Source organism: Cupressus sempervirens, chromosome 5 (genome assembly GCF_028749045.1).
Source record: "Cupressus sempervirens isolate cs-2001-9-10 chromosome 5, ASM2874904v1, whole genome shotgun sequence".
NCBI lineage: Eukaryota > Viridiplantae > Streptophyta > Pinopsida > Cupressales > Cupressaceae > Cupressus > Cupressus sempervirens.
The window spans coordinates 1027880701-1027903107 of NC_143122.1; the positions used below are offsets into that span (position 1 = coordinate 1027880701).

The 22407-nt window shown below is 33.0% G+C and overlaps 1 pseudogene across 1 annotated transcript; it reads left to right on the forward strand.

The window, feature by feature from the left end:
* The first annotated feature begins 3237 nt into the window (after positions 1-3237).
* On the forward strand, positions 3238-5614 carry LOC149559440 (L-type lectin-domain containing receptor kinase IX.1 pseudogene; annotated as a pseudogene). The gene has a single exon (XR_016365152.1). The product of XR_016365152.1 is annotated as an L-type lectin-domain containing receptor kinase IX.1 pseudogene (transcript).
* Positions 5615-22407: the final 16793 nt, after the last annotated feature.

Consider the following 22407-nt stretch of genomic DNA (forward strand, 5'->3'; position numbering starts at 1 on the left):
CGGAGTGGCTCGTTGTAGTTCTGGGAATGTTAAATTTTTCTTCTCAATTCATAAGGGTGATTATACTAACAATCTCATGGAAGCTCAGGCTATTTTATATGCTATGGAACAGTGTTGCTTGTGGGGATGGAGTAAGATTATTTGTGAGTCTGATTCCCAGGTGTTGGTGAACATGCTTTCTTCGCAAGAGCTTGAGGATGTTAGTTGGCAGCTGGCCACTGTTGTTAAGCAGATTCTTTTCTTCTCTTCCTCTTTTCAGTTCATTAGGTTCAAGTATATTCCGCGAGAATGGAATAGACTTGCTGATTGTTTAGCCAAATGGGCTTCTAGTCATGATCCGGGTTGGAATATTAGGGATAGGGGGCAACTGTCCTTTGAGATGGTGCAAGAATTTGATGATCTTGTTGCTCAGGATCGAGCTCCTTGTTGAGCTCTCCTTGTTGTATTCCTTTCTGTCTTTATAAATTTTTACCCCTCTTTTTGCTCAGTAAAAACTACATTATGATGCTATGGATATTTTTTATTTTAGAAAAAAAAAGATAAATAGTTATCTTATAAAGGAATCTGTACAATACATTATGTCTAGTCATTTATTATTGTTTGCTTCTATTTCATTTTTGAAACAAAGTAACTATTGGTGATTCTTGGTCCTCTATTTTTCTCTTGTAGATCTTTGATTCAACACACACACACACACAGATATAATCTACTAAATCAAGATTTTATTTTAAAAGTCACTTTAAAATGAAAAAATAAATCACAATTCTTAAATTAAATTAATGTGCATAAAAGTGTACAAAGATTCTGTTAAAATCTAGATTTTATGATTACTTAATTTAATTTTTTTTAAAGTTTGATTATGATCATTATTTAAACATGCATTTTTATAAATCCATATCTACTTATAAAATCATTTATGTTTCTATTTCCTATTTAGTAATTTTATTTTTGAAATATTTAAAAAATTATAGAAAAAACTACCAAATCAAGATTTTACTTTAAAAGTCACTTACAAAATGAAAAAAAAATCAATTCAATTTTTTTTTTATTGATTTCAAAGCAACTAAAATATTGTTTAAATATATTTAAAAATAGAAAGAATAAATTAACATATAAATTTTAGTTTTAAATTTATTTTAGAATTGTTAGGAATATGATAATGCTTTTTTAACTTCCAAACATGTTAAGATTCAAATTTAGATTACAGTTTTTTGATAGATCTAAAGAAAAAATATATCATATCCTTCACCCTTGGTTGGCTAACCCAATTTATACATGAAACCATACCATAGTACCATCCTTAATTTCAATCTCAATCTTTAAATCCTAAGCATGGTTAATAATTCTCACTTCACAAATCCACTCCAACCTAAGATAAATAAAAGAGTCAGTCAATAGATTAAACCTAAACTTGAGCCTAACTATAATTCTTACACTAAAACCCTAATTCACAATGTAATGGAATATGAAGTTACATAAAATTTAAATAAGTTGACCCTAATGCTAAATTATAATATTAAGTTTCAGATACATACATACATACACATATACATATACATATATAAATATAGATATAGATATACATATACATATATACATCTATACTAGTGTGTGTACATATATGTATATATGTATATACATAAATATATATGTTTGTGTGTGTGTATACACATATACATATATGTATATATACATATGTATACATGTATACATATGTATATACATGTATACATACATACATACATACATACATGTATATATATATATGTATGTATGTATGTATGTATGTATACATACATACATACATACATACATACATACATACATACATATATATGTATGTATGTATGTATGTATATACATGTATACATATGTACATACATACATACATACATACATATATATGTATGTATGTATGTATGTATATACATGTATACATATGTACATACATACATACATACATATATACATATATATATACATATATGTACATATATACATAGATATATATACATATACATATACATATATATATGTATATACATATACATATACATATATATATGTATATGTATATATATATATATATATATATATATATATATATATATATATATATATATATATATATATGTATATGTATGTATATGTATATATATATATATATGTATGTATGTACATATGTATACATGTATACATGTATACATGTATACGTGTGTGTGTGTGTGTGTCTTAAATATAACTTTAATCTAATACAATTTGAAACCTAAGCCTCAACTTAAACCTAATGTAATATAATTAATTTATTACCCTAGTTATAGAACTAGTAAAAATCTAATACTCTACCTAACTTTAATAAAACCCTAATAATAAATAAAATATAACCATAACCAAACTCTAACTTTTAAGGTTTTTTTAACCCTAATTATAAATATAAAATTTCACTCTAAATTTTACCTCAACCCTAACCTAATGTGAACTCTAACCTTAGTCTTCCTTGAAACATAATATTAATTAAACTACTATATCCCTATTTTAACTTTGACATAATGATTACCAAACCCTAATTTTAATGCTAACTAAAGGTTGATTTGAACCTATATATAGATATGGTAATTAAGGAGAAGCAATGGCTAGATGACCCGGAGAGAGATGGAAGAAAGGTAGAGTTATCCAAAGTAGATATATTAAAAAATACATATAAAATGTATAATATATTATAAAAATATTAAATAATTAATAATTAAATTTACCATTATAAACTAACTATAATTTAAAATAATAATAATGTCTTTCATGTTATGCTACGAGTGCTACTAGCTTATATATATTCAATACATATAAAATAATTTGAGAGATCCTTCTCGAGGCGCCTATTTTCATAAATTGTTTAAGTGCAATAAACGGCTCAACTTATTTTATATAAATAGAATATATAAGCTAGTATAACATATTTTATATTAGATTATAAATTCATTAAATATTAAAATGTTGACAATTTTACATTTTAATATTTAATGATTTTAAACTCGGATAAGTCTAAGACCTTGAATTTGATTGAAGAACGATTAGACACTCCCCAAATTAAATTACATTATAATTAAACAGTTGCGTATAGGACACTCCAATCATGAGCAGTGCAATACAATACATCCATCCATTGCAAATATGGACATGTTGGAGATCACAATCTGCTTAAACAGTGAATGGGGAACTTCAAAGAAAATTGATTTGACTGCGATTTAAAATTGGAGAAGAACCAAACATGAGATTTACGATACCACGGAAACAGCTTCCTTATTCTCTTGAGGGAATGGATTTATTGATTAGATTGCTGCGAAAACTGTTTGTTTGATATTCTGCATAATGGACATCAATAATAGAAGAGCTTCTCCCGTTCCTTTATCATACGCGGTGATATATTATCTGACATTGTATGTTTCAGGTCATGCGCCAGCAGAAGATGTTTACATTAATTTCAACAAATTCAACGAGTCCTGTGGAAATCTACTCTATTTACAGGACAGCGCCGCTGTTTCTGGAAATGAAATCGCGCTCACCAACGCAAGCAAATTAAACGGTTACAACATTTCATCGAGCCTAGGAAGAGTTGTTTACAAGCGAAGAATTTCTATGTGGAATGCCAATTTCAGCACAGGCTTTCGATTCCTCATGAACCGTGGCGATCGTCCGCACGGCGAGGGGTTCGCTTTTTTCTTGGCATCTCCAGACTGTGGCGAATATGTTCTCGACAAATCTGACGGAGGAGGGCTCGGGCTTTTCAGTCACAACAAATCTGACGGCACTGCTCTCAGCGAGGGCACATCCTGTAATAAAGTTGTGGCCGTTGAATTCGACACGTTTAGAAATCATTGGGATACAACTCGGGATACCCATGTGGGTATCGACGTCCACACCATTGTTTCTGCCAAGAGTGTCCCAGTGAATCCACCCATGAATGATGGGCGAATAAGGGATGCCCGGATAGACTACAATGCCGAACAAAAGAAATTGCTTGTATTTCTCTCGAATAATTCAAATGGGCGCCTAAAACCAGATGATCAGGAGGACAAGATTCCTCTTTTGTCATGTGATATAGATTTGAGGGCATTTCTGCCTCGAGATGTCGTCATTGGCTTCTCGGCTGTCTCTTATAAGTCAACCGAGACTCATCAGTTGATTTCATGGAGCTTCACTAGCGTATGTCTTTCTGCCCGGAAGAAGAGGAATTGGCTGACATGGGTGGTTGCAATAGCTGTTTCTATTTCTTTTATTGTCTTGTGCGCTCTTTCCTATTGGGCATACATGATGATCAGGAGGAAGCGAGGAACAAAGCAGATGGATCGGCATGTAAGAAGTCACTGTGATGATGTTCAGGGCCACCGCAGGTTTACGTACAGAGAGCTCAGAGCAGCCACGATGAAGTTCAGCGGAAAGAGGAAACTCGGGCATGGAGGTTTCGGTGATGTTTACAAAGGGGTGCTGTCGAAAACAAATGAGATTGTGGCAGTGAAACGCATGTCAGAGGGATCCAACCAGGGGAAGAAGGAATACATCTCAGAAATAAACACGATTACTCGTCTGAGGCATAAGAATTTGGTGCCGCTGTTGGGGTGGTGTCATGAGAAAGGAGAGCTCCTCTTGGTATATGAGTACATGCCCAATGGAAGTCTGGATAATTTTCTCTTTGGGAAAAGAAGAGGAGAGCTCGGTTGGGCACGGAGACATAATATTGCTTGTGACATTGCCTCTGCGCTGTTTTATCTCCACGAGCTATGGGACCAATGCGTTGTGCACAGAGATGTCAAGTGCAGTAATGTTATGCTGGATTCTCATTTCAATGCAAAGTTGGGAGATTTCGGACTGGCTCGGCTGATGAAGGATGATAGATTGTCACAGACCACAACACTGGCAGGGACATTGGGATACATTGCTCCTGAATGTGCAGTCACGGGAAGAGCAAGTGCGGAGTCGGATGTGTACAGCTTCGGTGCAGTTGCTCTTGAAATTGCCTGTGGAAAGAAGGTGATTCATTTCATCTGGGGGGATTGCAACCTGCGGCTTGTGGAGTGGGTGTGGGATTTGTTTGGGAAAGGGAGATTAATGGATGCAGCAGATGGTTGTTTGAATGGAGAATTTAATAGAGAGGAAATGGAGCAGCTGTTGTTAATTGGACTCTTGTGTTCTCATCCCGATCCGGGGACAAGGCCTAAAATGAGGCAAGTGCTTCAGATATTAAACTTTGAAGCCCCCCTGCCTCATCTTCCTCCCACAATGCCTGTGCCAATTTATTCTCCTCTTCAACAGGGTGTCTTTTCTGAGATGATGGTTTCAAGCTCAGATTGTCCTCCACCCCTCACCAATAATTCACAGGAGATGATTGTGTCCCCTTGCTCTACTTCTGCAGATCATAAGCCCAGCAGTTCAATGCACCATCTGGGTTTTCATTGAGCTCAATTCTTATAACTTCATGTGCTTATTGTTAATATAATTGGACATGCAGCCATTGGTTAAAGTTAAAAGTAGCTGTTTTGTAGCAGTCTTTTTTCGGAATAAATGTATTTGGGCTCATTTGTAATGTTGATGAAAAAGATAACGAGGAAATTGGTGTAAAGCTGGTACTGTGTGTTTTCACAGATATGGGCAGCATATTGCTTTCGATGATCTGCACCTGTAACAAATTTCTTGTGAGGTTTAATTAGTAATTTAGCTTCAATTTTTTTATGATAATTGCTTCTGTGAACTGGATTTCTGGACCTGTAACAAATTTCCTCCGATGTTTGATGGAATGTCGATCTGGATCAGCACTCTATTTAGCCAGCTGGCCGAGGAGACCAGGGCTACCTTCTTTCTTTCTTTGTATATGGAAGATGGGCATACGTACGCGCATAGACCTTTTTTTTCTGTATACAACTTAGTCAAGCAATCACTCAAATCTCCATGAATTCTCAAAAGTATTGGATGATGTTCACACCCAAGAAACTAATCTCTTTAGGGTTAATATTAAATGTAACTATTTTAATAGTTCCTGTACACTGTCTTGTCTATTTAATTAGTAGTCTCGCAGTGGCCGGTGGACATCAAAATTTATGGTTTCTTCTCAGATTAAGTAAGCATATTGTTCAAAACTTAGTCGTATTTTTTACGCTATATAGGCTAAAGCTCATCGTGTATGGCACGAAAATGGAAAAGACATTGTAATTTCCACATAAATTTGGAAAATTACTGCTTCTTTTGTTAACTCGCTGAAGGCCAACAACTTTCACGACTTCGGTCAGCAACGACTGTGTAGAGTCGAGTCAAATAACACGAGTCAATTTGCATTGAGAATACGTCTGGTAGCATATCATGCCATGAATTAAGGTCCCGTTTGGTTGCTGGCATAGGAATAAAAAATTAGAATAGAAAAATGGAATGGGAATGGAAATGAAGAATGAGAATAGAAATAGGCAATTTCAATCATGTTTGGTGCACTTGAAATTCGACTAAAAATATGTTAATCTATTGTTTGGTTGTACAAAAATAGAATAGGAATAAGGTTAAGTTTTGTATTTTTAAAAACATTTTTCTTAAAAAAAAATTTAATTTATTATTTTTTTAGTTAATTCATTTTCATTTTCATTTTTTTAAACAAATAGATATAATTTTTAAAAATGTTATTACAAAAATTTTTTTTTTTAATTAATAAAAAAAAATTCAAAAAGTAAAAGTAAAAAAAAAAAATTCAAAAAGAAAAATTTTCAAAATTTTTTTTTTTTTTTTTTTAAATATATATTTTTTTTAATGGAAAATCGGAATGGGAATGGAAATGGCCTATTCCAATAACATATATTTTTTGGCATAGACATATGCTCATTTTTGGGGCAAAATTGGAATATGTCTTCCTATTCCCAATTCTGATTGAGCTTACCAAACAACGAATATAAAACATATTTTAATTTCGTTTTCCTATTCCACTCATATTCCAGCAACCAAACAGGGCCTAAAGTGTACGAGAATAGAGTACAGCAAGGATTTCAATCTTCCACAGAGGGAAAAAGATATTGAAAATTAAAACTATAAAAAAACATGGTGACAGCAGATAACAAAATTATTTCATTAATCTGACTGCACACCAACAACCAATTACATAACCTCTATAAATAGAGGACTTCCAGCTGTTTAGAGCTTACATGTGGATCATCTAATGTGACAGCACTAACACTTCACTTAACAACCTTGCCATGTGTTTGGAGACAAATTCAATTGTGCATACATGTGGTGGAGTTAACTACAGTCATACAAAACTGATGGCTAGAGAATAGGGAGCAGCAGTCAACTGTTAAACAGAATAGCAGATTTGGTGCAACAAATTAGTGACTTATTCCAACATCCTCCCTTAATTTCTACCACTAAAGACTCTTTCAGTGGGAGAAATTACAATAAGAAATTTAAACATAATAGGTCCTAGCATTAAGCCTTTTGAGGTACCCATTTACAACATAGAAATTTTTTAGTTTCCCCTATCACTATCACTATCACTATGAAAAAATCATTTTTCTTGTTAAATGGTTTTAGCTTACCACAAACTCTTCGGAAAAAAAAATGCTTTAGGATCTTTCACCCAAACAAGTGGTTTTGGTTTACCACAAACCCTTCAAGACTTTTAGGTTTTTCACTTAAATAAGTGGTTTTGGCTTACCACAAACCGTTCAATAGATTTACTTAAACAAATGGTTTTGGATTACCACAAACCCTTCAAACTTCACAAAACTATTGATCCAATGATAGGTAAACCAACTCTAAACTTTTCTCTTGCATACTAATATTGAGTCCATATGAAAAATAATCCATCTACCGAGTCACATGGGTACCCAGCTGCTATGCTCGCTAGTTCTCTAAGAATTTTTTCAGATACATGGTTCATCAATATAGTAAAAACTTTTGAGGTGTCGGGTACAACCGATAGTGCACCTCTTGCTACAACCATCACTATTTTGATCTTCATATTGCAAACATTGACTTCAATGATCAGCCTTTCTTTTCATTTGACAACAACATATCTTCTAAATCACATTTAAAACAACAGCTTCTTAAAAAATCACAGCCCAAAATTGCAAACACATCATTTCCAGCAATATATTTTCCTTCAACAAAACCCTTTAGCAATATTTCTAGCTGAACTTCTAAATGAATCTCCAGCTGAACCTGGTTCTGATACCATATTGAAAATTAAAACTATAAAAAAACATGGTGACAGCAAATAACAAAATTATTTCATTAATCTGACTGCACACCAACAACCAATTACATAACCTCTATAAATAGAGGACTTCCAGTTGTTTAGAGCTTACATGTGGATCATCTAATGTCAACTGTTAAACAGAATAGCAGATTTGGTGCAACAAACTAGTGACTTATTCCAACAAAAGAAACTCACGAGTTTCGGCTTTAGAGTCAGTCGCTCAAAAATTTCCGTGGCCAAGGTACAAGATGCCAAAATCTCAAAGGTTGATATTGAAGATTGATGCCGAGATTCACCCCAGACTCACTGTTTAAACAACCAGCTCCACGATTCCACCGTTTTTGCAATCACCAGTTCCACCGTCTCTTAGCACATTTGATAGATTTTTTTAGTCTTAGTTTTATTTGCTTTGAATAAGGAAATAGATGTTAAGAGTCTGTTTGGCAAGCGGAATACGACTAGAATAGGAATTTTCCTATTCCTAAAATCATCGAATTCTCTTTTTGGGTGCGGCAGGTAGGAATAAGGAATAGGCATATGATTGGAATACGTATTCCATTTTGTGCCAAAAAAAGGGGGTATTTCAATTCCACCCAAAGAGGTGGAATTGGAATACTTATGCCTATTCCACATTTTTATTTGCTAAAAACTACAAAATTTTGGGTCCGTCCATGAAGGCCGCTCATCTTTTGGGCGCTCAAATGCATTCTTTGTTGCCCGGCTTTGTCGATAGCCAGGAGTAGAGTTTTTGTCTGGTTTTATTTGTTCTTTGTTCTGCAGATTTTTGTTAGTTTCGGTGCCATTTTTTGTTTGTTTGACAACGGTGAATTTGAAATGGTCGCAGGAGGTGGATTTGAAACAGTCGCAAGTGATATTTCTGGTGGATTTGAAACGGTCGTAAGTGATTTAGGGCTTTTTCACTCTCCCTACTTCTAGGTCTCTGTGCAACATTTTCTCTACTCAAGTTTGTAACATTATATTTTGGTCCTGGAGTGAGGTTTAATATAATACCTTAGCACCTCCATTGTTACAATTATATCTTCCTTGTGAGGACTTCAATTCTTTGATTGCTCGTGTGGGCATCACTTTGTTATAGAGGTTCACTCATCGACAAGGTTTCTGTGAATTGGGGTTTTTCAATTCAATCTTCATCTAGCCCCGCATTCTGCATTTGGTCATAAGGATTTGTTACTTATCTAGGCTTCCTCAAATTTTCACATTTTGTTTCTAAGATTTATCCAGCATTTAGGTGTCATAGAATTCTGCTCCAGAGGTTCATAGAGTACCTAGAATCCTCAAGTTATTCAAGTTGAGGAGAAAGCTTGGGTTTGAGTATCAAGTAGTGACAATAGGACTGAGTTGGGGTTTTGTTGAATTTTGTATATGAAAGCATCTGGTGTAGTAATGTTTTTTAATGTTTTAGGAAGAATCCAAACCATCAATGACTTCAATGGCCCACAAAAATACCAATAACTTTGGCCCCATCGCCATATTATATCCACCAATTTCTTGCTGTGCACCCCATTCATCCACAATGCCCAATTCGATATATATTCCTGAAAAATCAATCCCCACCCCTGTCCATGTATTATGCATGCTTCCTTTTTGTACTAACTATTTTGGTTGGGCGTAGGTTGCATTGTAGGTTGGTTAACAATATAAAAAATACCCAAAAACTGAAAAAGGTTGGCACTAGCAGAGAGAGGGAATAACTTGAACGTCTTCATGTCTCCTTCAATGTTAAACACTTTGTTCTTCATTCTCTCCTATGTCATTAACTTGTAAGAAGGTTCTCCATAAAACTTCTTGTCTCACACTTATTCCATGTTATTTCAATTGTCTCTTGCTTGATATGTCTCTTCAACTTTTGTTAGTGAATATCACAGATCATTGTGCTTGTCCTTAGAATTGAAGATTACTTCCAGGAAACTTAACTGCTATTGAAAATGTTTCTTAATGCCATTCTTTTAATATAAGTCTCTGGCTATGATACAAGAAAAATTTTGGGGAATAAATCCAACAAAATATTCTGGTGAACAGAGAATCTGGACACATATCTAATCCATTCTTACTCATTTTTTTCTTATATTACTACATACAATTGACTTAGTAGATGGCCATATCATTGAAGTTATGGGATTTGTTGCATTTGCAATTGCTGACTGGCTACCTTTTGCTGACTGTTTACCCTCTGGTAAAGGAGTCACATCAAGAATAAGGTTTGATTAAAGTGCAATATCTTTCCTGTAACGTTGGGCTTAAAGATACGAAACTTTAAAAGTATTTGTTTGGCAACCTAAGGCTATTGAATAATAAGGTGTTATCTTGGCCTTTGTAATCAAGCAAGGAGACTAACAAAATGGCATAGGTATGCAGCTTGGTTTAGGGTTTTTTATACTTTCCTTTCCTTGCCTCATGGAACAATTCATAAGCTTTATTAAGTACTGTTCTATTCATACTCTTTGGAGCATTGTCTTATATTTTGTTTTCTTATAATGGCTGCCTTTGTTAACCTATGCAATGCTACCCCTTTGAATTCTTATCAATATCTTTTTCATTTATAAGCCACCTACATTTTTGAATGGTCAAAAGCTTTATACATTTCCCTCTACCTTACATGTGTTTTAATGACTATCATTACTCTCATACTATCATTATTCAATATATTTGACATACATGCTAGAGAGTGCCTATGTTCTTATTTGTCAAAGCCCTTCTATGAATCAGTACGAGGAAGACTATACGTTGCTCTTTTTCATGTTCCATTATGTTTTCAATGCGACCTCCCTCTAACAATTTTTATCTCCTTCCTTCTGATTGCAATTCCAGTATCTTTTTAACCTTCTCTATTTGCAGTCAATCTACAGATCATAGGACTTATTCTCACAATGCCTATCATATGTGAGAAGTTTCTTTTATCAATATTGAAGTATTCTATATGTGAGATTGTAGAAGAAAACTCTCCAAAACCACACCTTACACTATATCACAAATGCTAGACATGTTACACAATCTCACAAACTTATAGCATATAGTTGTATATTTGCATTGAAAAATAGGATAAAATATGCAAGGATTATAAATTAAATCCATCCAAGTATTTTCATAAGGACTTGCCCACATGGTTCATCCTTTTACTACCTCATAGCACGAGCCATGGATAAAGCAAAAAAAACTAAATCAATGCAAATACTAGTATAGAATCCCCAAATAAGCAGAAATACCCAAGTAATTAAATATATGCAAAAAGCATCATTTTAATCCTTAACACATTAGTGATGTATACATTTACCTGTATTTCATGAAGAGATGTAGATCTAATTTTGAAAAAAGCATTAGTCATTTAATTGTAAACATAAGACCAAGAGTCTGTAAACCTTCCTCACATGAAAAGTGTGTTACTCCAATCTTTGTTGGTGTATATTTGGATTATAAACATAAGTCTGGTTATGAGCTTTTTAGATCCCCTAATGGTAAGATTCAGTCCTGTTAAAATATCAAATAGTTTTTAGACATTGATTTTTATGTATTTTTGTTTTCTATTCAAAAGAGTTTTATGTTAACTTTTCTTGTGTAGATTCTTGAAACACGACCTATTAACACGAATATATCTTTTATTCAAAAATGTATTATATTTTGCACCTCGCTATATAGAAATAATAGTCCCTAAAAGTAGACCGAACTAAACTTGTTCCTTCCATTTACTATTGAGATTTGAAAACTCAAATTAAAATTATAGCTCTTAAATTTAGAATTCTTCAAAATCATCAGTCAGTGAATTATGCAGACCATGCATCTCATACTTAACTAACTTTAAGACTTGTAAACTAGGAATTCCAAAAATTAACAAGATATTTATTCTATTGGTCAAGACTTGAGAATTACTAATTATTTTAAGAGGTAATAATCCTATTTATTGTGTCACTCATTAGTCCCTCCTTATGAGTTTTCTGCTAAAGTAAAACCTATAGTTTTCGTTGAATTTTTTTAATCTAGTTAGTTTGTTGGATGTAATCCCATAATCATGGAGTTAAGGTTTTTGGCTCTAGTTGGAATTTATTTTCATCATAATCAAACCTCTCTAAGTTTGGATCCTTGCTATTAGAATGTCCTCTATCACCCTAAAGTTCTCATTGTTATTAGAATGCCCTATTGCCATTTTTTGATCACTTTACTTGTTAATTCTCGACCGTTAGATTCTGTTTGGGGTTGCATTTGCCACTTTAATCCACTGGGTGTTGTCACTTGGAGTTGGAATTATTTTTCACTGACCTTTTCATCATTTACCTTCCATTGGTTAATGTTCCAAGATTGTCTTATGAATGCCTTAGTCTCCATACTCTATTTTACTGTCCAATTAGTGACAAACAGTTATGTGGGTCATTTCTTTCTCCATGTTTGCAGTCTCAACAAGGGTTTGAACTTTTATAGGGTCTTCTTACTCCTCTAAAGGTTTTTTTACAATATGAATATTCGATGGTGAAGAAAGTTGTCTCTCCAAAACATCCTATGCATAGTCCAATCCTCATACATTTCAATAATATGAATTATATCACCAAACTAGTTGTGTATCAGATTTATTACTCACAAAGAATGTGTTTCAATCTAAATTAAATCTATATATGTGTTTATAGGGCATTCAATGGATCCTACTATTGATAAAAAAGTTTACGGAAGCATTGTTAGGAAGATGTAGTACTCACAGTAGCATCTTACGAAGATGCTAGAAGACAACGATGCAAGTGAAGAAGAGTTGCTTCTCCTTTCTTTAATGTATTATATATTCTAATGACATGAATTTCCATGCCCAAATACACATGACTAGAGGAGCTTTCTCCAAACTCGCCAATATTCTAAGGGAGAGAGGGATCATTAAAGATATGATAAACATGAAATTGGACTTGAACAACTAGTCATGTTCCTACATACCCTTGGCCACAATCTAAGGAATTGTAAGATTGGCCATAACTTTGGTCACTCAGGAGACACTGTGAGTCGCCACTTCCACAAGGTCTTGAAGGTAATAATATTTCTCCATGGTGATTACTTTTTCCCCCTTCTTCAACTACCCCTCCATAAATTCTTCAGAAGGACCGTTTTGATCTGTACTTTAAGGTAAATCTCCTACTGACATTTACTTTGTTGCTTGAGTATATCGTTACATATTTGACTATAATATTTTGGGTGTTCTAGGATTGTGTTGGAGCAATTGATGGGACCCATATACCAGTTACCATTGATGTGGACAACCAAGCAAAATACTACAATAGAAAAGGCAAGCTATCACAAAATGTAATGGGTGTTTGTTCCTTTGGCTACAAGTTTTAATATGTTCTTGCTGGTTGGGAAGGTTTAGTTGCATATAGTCGTGTTCTTGCTTCAGCTCTATCAAGAGAAGATCCACTAATAGCACCCCCTGGTATATTAAATCATATTTCTAATGATTATATAGTCATTATTATAAACCATATTGTTTATGTTATTTCAATCATAATACTTATTGTTCTTTTGTATAGGAAAATTCTATTTAGTTGATGCTAGCTATCCAAATGTTCCTAGATTTCTTGCCCCTTATAAGTGTACACGATACCACCTAAAATATTTTTCCAGAGAAAACCCGATCAACAATGCCCATGAGCTATTTAACCATCGACACTCCTCTCTTAGGAATGTGATTGAGCACACATTTGGTATTTTGAAGCAATGTTGTCCTATCTTGAGGCATGTGACATCTTATAGTATCATGACTCAAACAAAGATCGTGTTAGCATGTTGCATACTACTCAATTTCATTACGATAGAGGACAGTGTTCCACCCGATGTGGAAATTAAAGAGGATGTTGATCATAGAGGGATAAATGTCCCAATTCTTGAGACTTTTGGGATGACTCAAAGAGATAGAGATGATTGAAATAAATTTCAAGATGAAATAGCAGAAAAGATGTGGGAGGACTATAGATATCGACATTAGTTGATCATTTTACTTGCATTGATACATTCTACTTCAATTTTGAATAGCTAGAAAACTGCATTGACACTTTCTATACAACGTTCATTCATTTTGATATGTGATTCAGCATTATGCAAAACTATGACAGTGATTCAACATTCTATAAAGCTATTTCAATATTGATTTCTTATTGCAGTACTGCATATGGTTCACTTATTTGTATGATGTGTATTGTTTCTTTAATGGCCAGCTTAATTAGTCTTCAGTTTATTATTTAGTTTTTATTTCTAATCTTAGTTACCGATTGTTTTGTTTAGAAACTTTGTCATTGTAAATCAATCCAAGGACTTTGAATCTCCATTGTTTACTATATCAAGCTATTAAGTTTTGTAACAAAAAAACCATAGATCATGTTAAGCATAATAAGTTATTCAATCACTTAACTAGCCCAACAACGCAAATCAAATCTACTTTTCTACTTAACCAGCCTGTCATTCAATCACTGCAAACAACTATCCTTTTCAGATCTGTTTCTTATCCTCCCTATAATACCTACTCCAATTGTCCAATTAAGGGAGAGCGATAATTTCTAGGCTGTAATTTTTTATTTGCAGGTTTATCTTGAATTTGGTAACGTTAATTATAAAAATATTTTTGTAAGTCCATCTATTGCTAAGAATTTTAAGATTTCACAAGTTGGCATATATGACCTTCAGACTCAAAATTTTCTCCATGATAATTGCATAGCAAAGAATGCCTCATAGGGACTAGTCAAGTCAAACTTCATTAACCTTGGGCATGCAATTTACAATGTGTTAAAATCAGGGACCATTGGACATATCTATAGGACAACCAAACATATTTGGCAACTAATCCAATCATGGTTGTTATTTTTCCACCCCTAAATTGTATGTTGCACACTATCTTGTGACATCATCCATCTCTAAGGCATTCACAATAATTTGAGATATCTAATTTATTTTGTATTTGAAAATCTATGCGCAATTCTATGCTCAAAGCTTTATAATATCCAATAAATCTTGAATTAGTGATGTTTTGCTTGGATATTGCCTTAGTTGTTACATCCAAAGCAACCATAGTCCACAATTGTATGGCCAACCTAGACTCTTTCCTATCCTTACACCTACATTTTTTTGGTGGTACAAAGTATTTTGATTTATTTATTTATTTATGTTGTACTCATAATTTGAAAAACAACACCAACCAAATTCTATTATTTTCTTCTAGCAAGAAGAAAGAAAATCAAGTGGAAATTGAAAGAATTGCTTTCCCTGTAACCCATGTTATTAGAAACATAAGGGACCTACCTTCTATAGACTTCTCCTTGAAATTTGTGATAATGTGAGGCACTTGTGCAATTACCCAGCTAAGAAAACTGATGAAACCAATTATCATCTCCTATACTACACACACAATCTCATCTTAGGAACTCTTTATCAACTCGAAAAGTAGGCATTGGGATTTGCAAAATACCCATGTCCAACTTGGAAAACCTTGGTAGTGAGTTTAATGCATGAAAATATAAGTTTTTGATGGGGTGCCCATCATATAAGTTGAAGTTGTTAGGTAGCCCTAATCAATCCAAAATAGTCATGCCATGAAGCTTAAGTACCTCTGGTCGAAAGCTTGTTCAAAATCCAAGAGATGGGATAGATGCATGGCATTCTCTAAAACCAAATACATCCCATGCATCCTCTTCTAATTATTTCATAGTAGAGCTCCTTGCCTATGCCTACTTCAAGTTTAGCCCAGGCTAGAAGAATACAAGAAAAGGTAAATCCAAGAAAATGATTTTTTTGGTAGCACTAAAGTTTTTAATTGTAATATATTATAAACTTGACAAAGCCATGAAAATATATGCCCAAAACAAAATGAAAAGAAAAGTGGAAACCCAAGAGGGGTCCTCTGACTATATCTATACAAAAGGAATAGGAACATGTAGGTAAACTTATATCTAAGTTAAAAGGTCGCTAAGAAATATATGGAAAAATGGAGGAATAAGCACTCTTGTTTTATCACCAGAGAAGTTTGAAGAGTAACTGAATATCATACAAAGTCTTGATGTCTTTTCAAAACCAAGCTCATTCAACTCTTTCCAAGATCATGTAATGTAGTATCAAAACAAAATATAGAAATTAAGAACAATACTAGCTATGATGCCTTCATTACATAGAGAGCAGATCCTCCACACTCATTGGCCTTCAATTCTTATTTGGCCTCATCATCTTCCACAACCTTGAACTCTAAATTGAATTAATTTTCTCCCATTGTTGTCTAAAAGGCACTTGTGGGATCAGGCATCATATTATCGAACATATCTTTTATTGAATTGTCCCTTGCAAAGTCAAAATGTTGCTTGAATTTCTCAAATATCTTTTCCACATCTTTTTTTCTTTCCTTTTATATCTCTTCACCAGTCTCCTATTCTCCATCTAAATCCCCATTAAGCAGTTTCAAAGCATCTTGAATTCTTGGAGATTTCACCATTTCTATAGCTTGGGCCTTAGCCAATCTTACAATATCCTCATCATGTTCCTCTTCATATAGTGATGATAACAATGGTGGGCAATCTATACTCAGCTTCTCTTTCACAAGACCTTTTGCAAGTCTTTCTACTGCAGTCTGCAATAGATATTTTATTGATTCATTTGGATTCCAATTGTGTAGTTGTAGGGAAACTATAGCTTCCTCAACAGTTGCAGTTCCCATTATTTCTTTCAAAACTAACCTCAAAATTTTTTGATTATATTTCTCCATTGTAGGGTAAGATGCTAACTCTGTTGTCACATGTTGAGCAAGATCTTCTTCTTTAGTCTTGAAACACAGGCTATTGTAATGGTTGCCATTATGATATGATAAATGTATGGTAGATGCATTTGAACCATGAAAATTTTCCATCTTGGTGATCTCTGCTCTCCCATCTTTCAACACATAGATATGAATATTGACCTTAAACATAAGTGAAGTTGCATGAAGCTCCAAATTATCACCCCATACTCCATCAAGTGACATTTTTTGACAATATTCTTGGAAACCTCCATTGTTTCCTTCACTAAAACATTGAAAATCCTTAGGATGTGTCATCATGTAGTTCACCACCATCTGATAGAATGCCATATGCAGTTCTTGGTCAAAACGCAGCTGATCTACAAGAGCCCTGAACATACAATTCCCATCTTGTTCAGTCTCCACAATTTTCAACCCTAGTCCATCCAAGTACCTTTTATATTTAGCTTCATTTCGATTTAACTTTTCTAGGCAGCACTAAATTTTTTGGCACCACTGAATTTCTTGGTAGCACTGGATTTTTTAATTGTAATGTCCTTTAAACATTAGAATGTGGGAAATAGTAGGACCCTGGTCAACACATGCTACTAAAGCTTATTGCATTTGTATCTGCTTCAGCAATATTGTCAGATGGTCCAACACCCAGTTTTATTCTCCTCGGCCATTGTTTTTGAAAAGTTGTCTGTGATTTTCAGTGAACTGCTTTTGCATTTTGTTGTTTATTTGTTTACATTTTCATTACATTTTATTTTCTAATATGACTTAAACAATATATACAATGTGCACTTTTATTTTATAGATGTTTTCCAGCAATATAATAGCTACTTATTGCAACAATATGTCTTTCACAAATCTTTTGACAAGCATACATGAGGAGGTTAATATGCCCCCCATTGCTACCCCTGTTGCTACACCTATTTCTACTCCTACTTCTACTTCTTGTAGAAATCCAAAAGTTGTATGGACTAAAGAAATGGAGAGAAAACTATTGGATTTTCTCCTTGAGAAAGTCAACCTAGGAAGGAAAGGTGAAGGAGGTTTTTGTAGAGAAGCATGGAGTGTTATCGAGAGGAGATTCAATCAAGAATTGAAATTGAACCTTGGAAAGGAAAATTTTAGAAATAAGTTGAAAACATGGAAGATAGGGTATAGAATAATGAATGAGTTATGAAATACTAGTGGCTTTTCTTGGAATGAGGTAACTCAATGTATGAATGCTAAGGATAGCGTGTGGGATAAACTTCTAAAGGTAATGTCCTCTTCAAAGTTTTTTTCAATACTAATGTCATAAAAATATCTAATTATTTAATTTTGGCAATGTGTATAGAGAAAAGAATTCAAAACTGTAAAAGTGTATAGGAGATAGCCATTCAACTATTTTAATGATCTAGCTGTCACAGTGGGAAATGACATCGCGGAAGGAAGTGTAGCTGGAACACCACAAGATGTTGAAGATGGTAACCTTTATGATGATTCTATTGATCTAAATGATAATGATGATTTGAATACATTTGTGAATGGTGCTACTGATTTGGATGAAGATTTCCTTCAGTCAAATCAGTCCACTACATCTGCTAGAAGCATTCCTTCAACACCAATGACAAGGAGGCCAAAGAGGCAGAAGGCAAGCATGGACGCTTCTTTGGATGTAATATCTGAAAGCATTCATGAGATATAGGAGGGAATCAAATAGCCGCACACCATCAAATTTGATAAAAAGGATACTACGAAAGAAGTTGCAGATTTGTTTGCTCCCTTGAAAGCCATCCTTGGAATCAGTCAACAAACTATAACTATCGCATTTGATAATTTTATGCAAGAACCAATGAGGGTTATTTGGTTCTTAGAGATTGATGACACAGCGAGGGAAGATTATATTAGATATAAATTTGGAGGATTGTAATATTCTCAAGGATAAGGAAAATAGTATTTTATATTATCTTCAGTCTTTTTTAGAACTATTTAGCACTCTATATTGAGTGTTCACATTTTTTTGAGCACTTTGGTAACATTTATACTTCAACGTTTTGTTCGTGTTTTAATACTCTGCTCTATTTCAGAATTTGTAAATAGAAATTATCTATTATGTATTGTGTTTTCAGAATGATGAACTTTTTGTTTGATTTCTGTATTGATCTACATATTTCCTTGTTTAGAGGTTTTCTATATTGGTCTTTTTAGAGTTATCATGAATTCTTCGTGTTTGGGATGATGGCCTAGATTTCTATATAAAATTGTGATGGCCTTTGTGTTTATAAAAGTACTAGAATGAGTATTTCTTGTCATTTGTGGCATGTGTACTCTTCTTATGCCTGAGTGGCAATTCACAGCTCTCCAACATTTTTTTTATGATGTTGTATGCTATCTGAACTTTGACTAGCTGATAGGCTAAAGACTGACTAAAGCGATTATTTTACATTTCACAATACAATGAAATAATTTTTTTCCTAAATTGGAATGTAGACACCAAGAAGTTTGATCTACATTTAATTTATTTTCTCTAACATATGTGAAGTACTAGAGGAAGAAAAGTCATTCTAATTTCTCAGCAACAATGTGGAACTTTCCAATAATTTCATTCACTTCCAACTTGCAATCTATTAATGAAATAATGTATCTGTTAATCAACACATCATAATTTTAAAAATAGCAGTAAAGAAATCATCCTTATAATATATTAGTATCTCACTAGTACATTTTTGGGTGATATGTGACTAGGTGATTGAAAATTCTGGTCACGCGACTAAAATTTTAGTCATGTGACTAAAATTGATCACACATCACTATTTCTTTATAATAGGCGATCAAACAAGTGACAAATTTGGTCACATATCACTATTTCTTTGCAATTTGTAGTTATAGGTGATCAAAAAAGTGACTAATTTGGTCACCTATTAAAATCACAAGATTAAATGTCTAAAGAATCAATTTTCAAGTAGAACATGGTCAAATTTAACCTACCATGATCAATACTTATAATTGTATAGCTTTCATCAAACATGTATTTCCGCAATATCTTTAAATATAATAGCTTTTAGCACACGTGTGTAATTAATGGGTACTTTACATAAGAGATCATACCTAATATAAACCTTTGTGTAGAATGGTTATATAGTCTAGGAGGTTGACAAGGTAAATTAAGAAAAATAATAGTTGACCCTATGACATTAGGAATAAGATCATCCCATGATGTATTGTGCACATGAAGAGTTTTGGAAGTTTATTTAGGCTAAATTTTGATGTTTTTGCATGCAATTATATAATACATGAGATGAATAATTAGTAGGTCAATTAACGAATGATATTATTTGTGAACAAAATTCTCAACAAAGAAGTGATTGCAAAAACTTATTTAATATTTTTTATAAACTAAAAAAAAAGCACCAATTTGTATATAAAATAGATCACCTAAAATTAAATAAATTATTTATCATAGTTACTAATTAATTCAAAATTAAAAATAATTGATGAGAAAAAAATTAATCAACTAATTGATGAAAAAAAATTGAGTTTGACTCAAAAACTAAAGAATTGAATCCTGATGGAAATATTGCAAAAATTAATCAATTAAAAGTTATTAAATAATGAATCTTATTATTAAATTAATTAAATCCCAATAAAAATTAAAAAAATGATATTCATCTTGGTTTCCCAATAATGTCAAAAGCCAAAAAAAATCAATTTTTCCTCCTGCGCAAGCCAAATTTCCCTAATTTTTCTTCCTACATGTGCAATCAAGGGTTTGTTGAGACACAAAACAAAGCTTAAAATTTGCAAAGAGCTTTAATTTAGCCAAACATACAACATATTGCAACAACAACACATACATCAATGAGAGGCAATAGTGGAAGGCTTAATATTGCTCGGTGGGTAGAGTAGTTAAAGTATTGGGAGGCAACATATTCTATTTATCTACACTACATTTCAATTCAATCTTCAAGGTAATCAATTTATTCCCTTTTCTTTCTCAAGACTGAAGGATTCACGATATATTGGCCAGGGATTTCATTCATCTCCATTATTCTTTGATTGGATCTTCAAGGTAATTAATATGTTCCTATTTCTCTCTCAAGCACTAGCCTTAGGTTCCCTTTTCTCTTTCAGATCAGATTAATATTAGTTTAAATGGTTTAAATTGATGCCCTATCTGGGCTATATAGTGTATTTTCTTAGTGTTTGTGATTCATTCAATATGTGACTAATTCATTAATATTTACAATGATGCAACCTCCTAATCAAGCCATGAGTATAAAAAAAATGGGACTAAAAATAAATCTGATTACCTCTAACATAGTTTCTACTCTTTTTAATACAAATTTCAATAGTCTCTAAATCCACAAAGTTAGACTCCTCCATATTTTAACAATCTCATCACTGCTATAGCAGTGTTATGCCATCAATGTTTCATTGGAAAAACTTAACCAAATGATCTGCACATTGGAGGAACCAAAGAAAATATCTATGTGTATCACTCTACTAAATTTCAATCTAGTGCCATGGTTAAAGCGAAGGATATGCATTTGTATGTGTTCATTGTTTTTCCTGGGAGGATTTCATACCCATTTTTAGGAAAATAGCATTATCTCCTTCAAAAAAAAACCAAAAAATACCAAAACTAGATTTAGCCATATTTTTAACCATATATGACTTGTATTGAGATGATATTGAACATAAAACCACAACATGTGATGCAACAAAAAGATTAGAGAAAAATTATGCACAAATAGTAAACTTAACATGAAAATAATGATAACATTGTTAATGGAGTAAAACATATTATATTATAGTTCTAGATAGAAGAAATGAAATCATAAATTATAAAATGAATTGAAATGCATTGGGAAAATATTCATGACATTAAGGGTGGGAAGTATTAGTATAGAGGTATCACTCTATCAATCTACATTAGGTTCTTTGTTCATCTAAGTTTTAATCAACATCTTTATCAAGATCACCATTCAACATTCCATTTAATGCTTATAATGAAAAATCAACTCAAATACATGATTATCTATGAACAAAAATCCTTATTCCATCATGCCTTGGTTGTCTTCTATCCAAATTGCAAGTTGAACTCTCTTCTTTAAGGTCTTACAAAGGTTTGCAGTGATCTTCTTCAAGGAAAGGTTGGCATAGTGGAGTTTGTTGAAAAGATAAGTTTTGTTTTAGACTACCAGATAGCTAGTAATATGAATGATATAACCTGGGTTCTTCATTCTGCAATAGATGAAAGCATTGCATAACCTTCACAATTCCAAATTGAAGATTTTAATTCAAAACATTGATCACAGAGTGTGATCCAAAATGTTGACGCTTAAAAAAATACACAATCAAATCCAAAAAAAAACAATTATATTTCAAATGAACAACCCTAAGCATAATTACCTACAACAAGTTTATGAAAAAATGTTGCTCTTATCAAAAC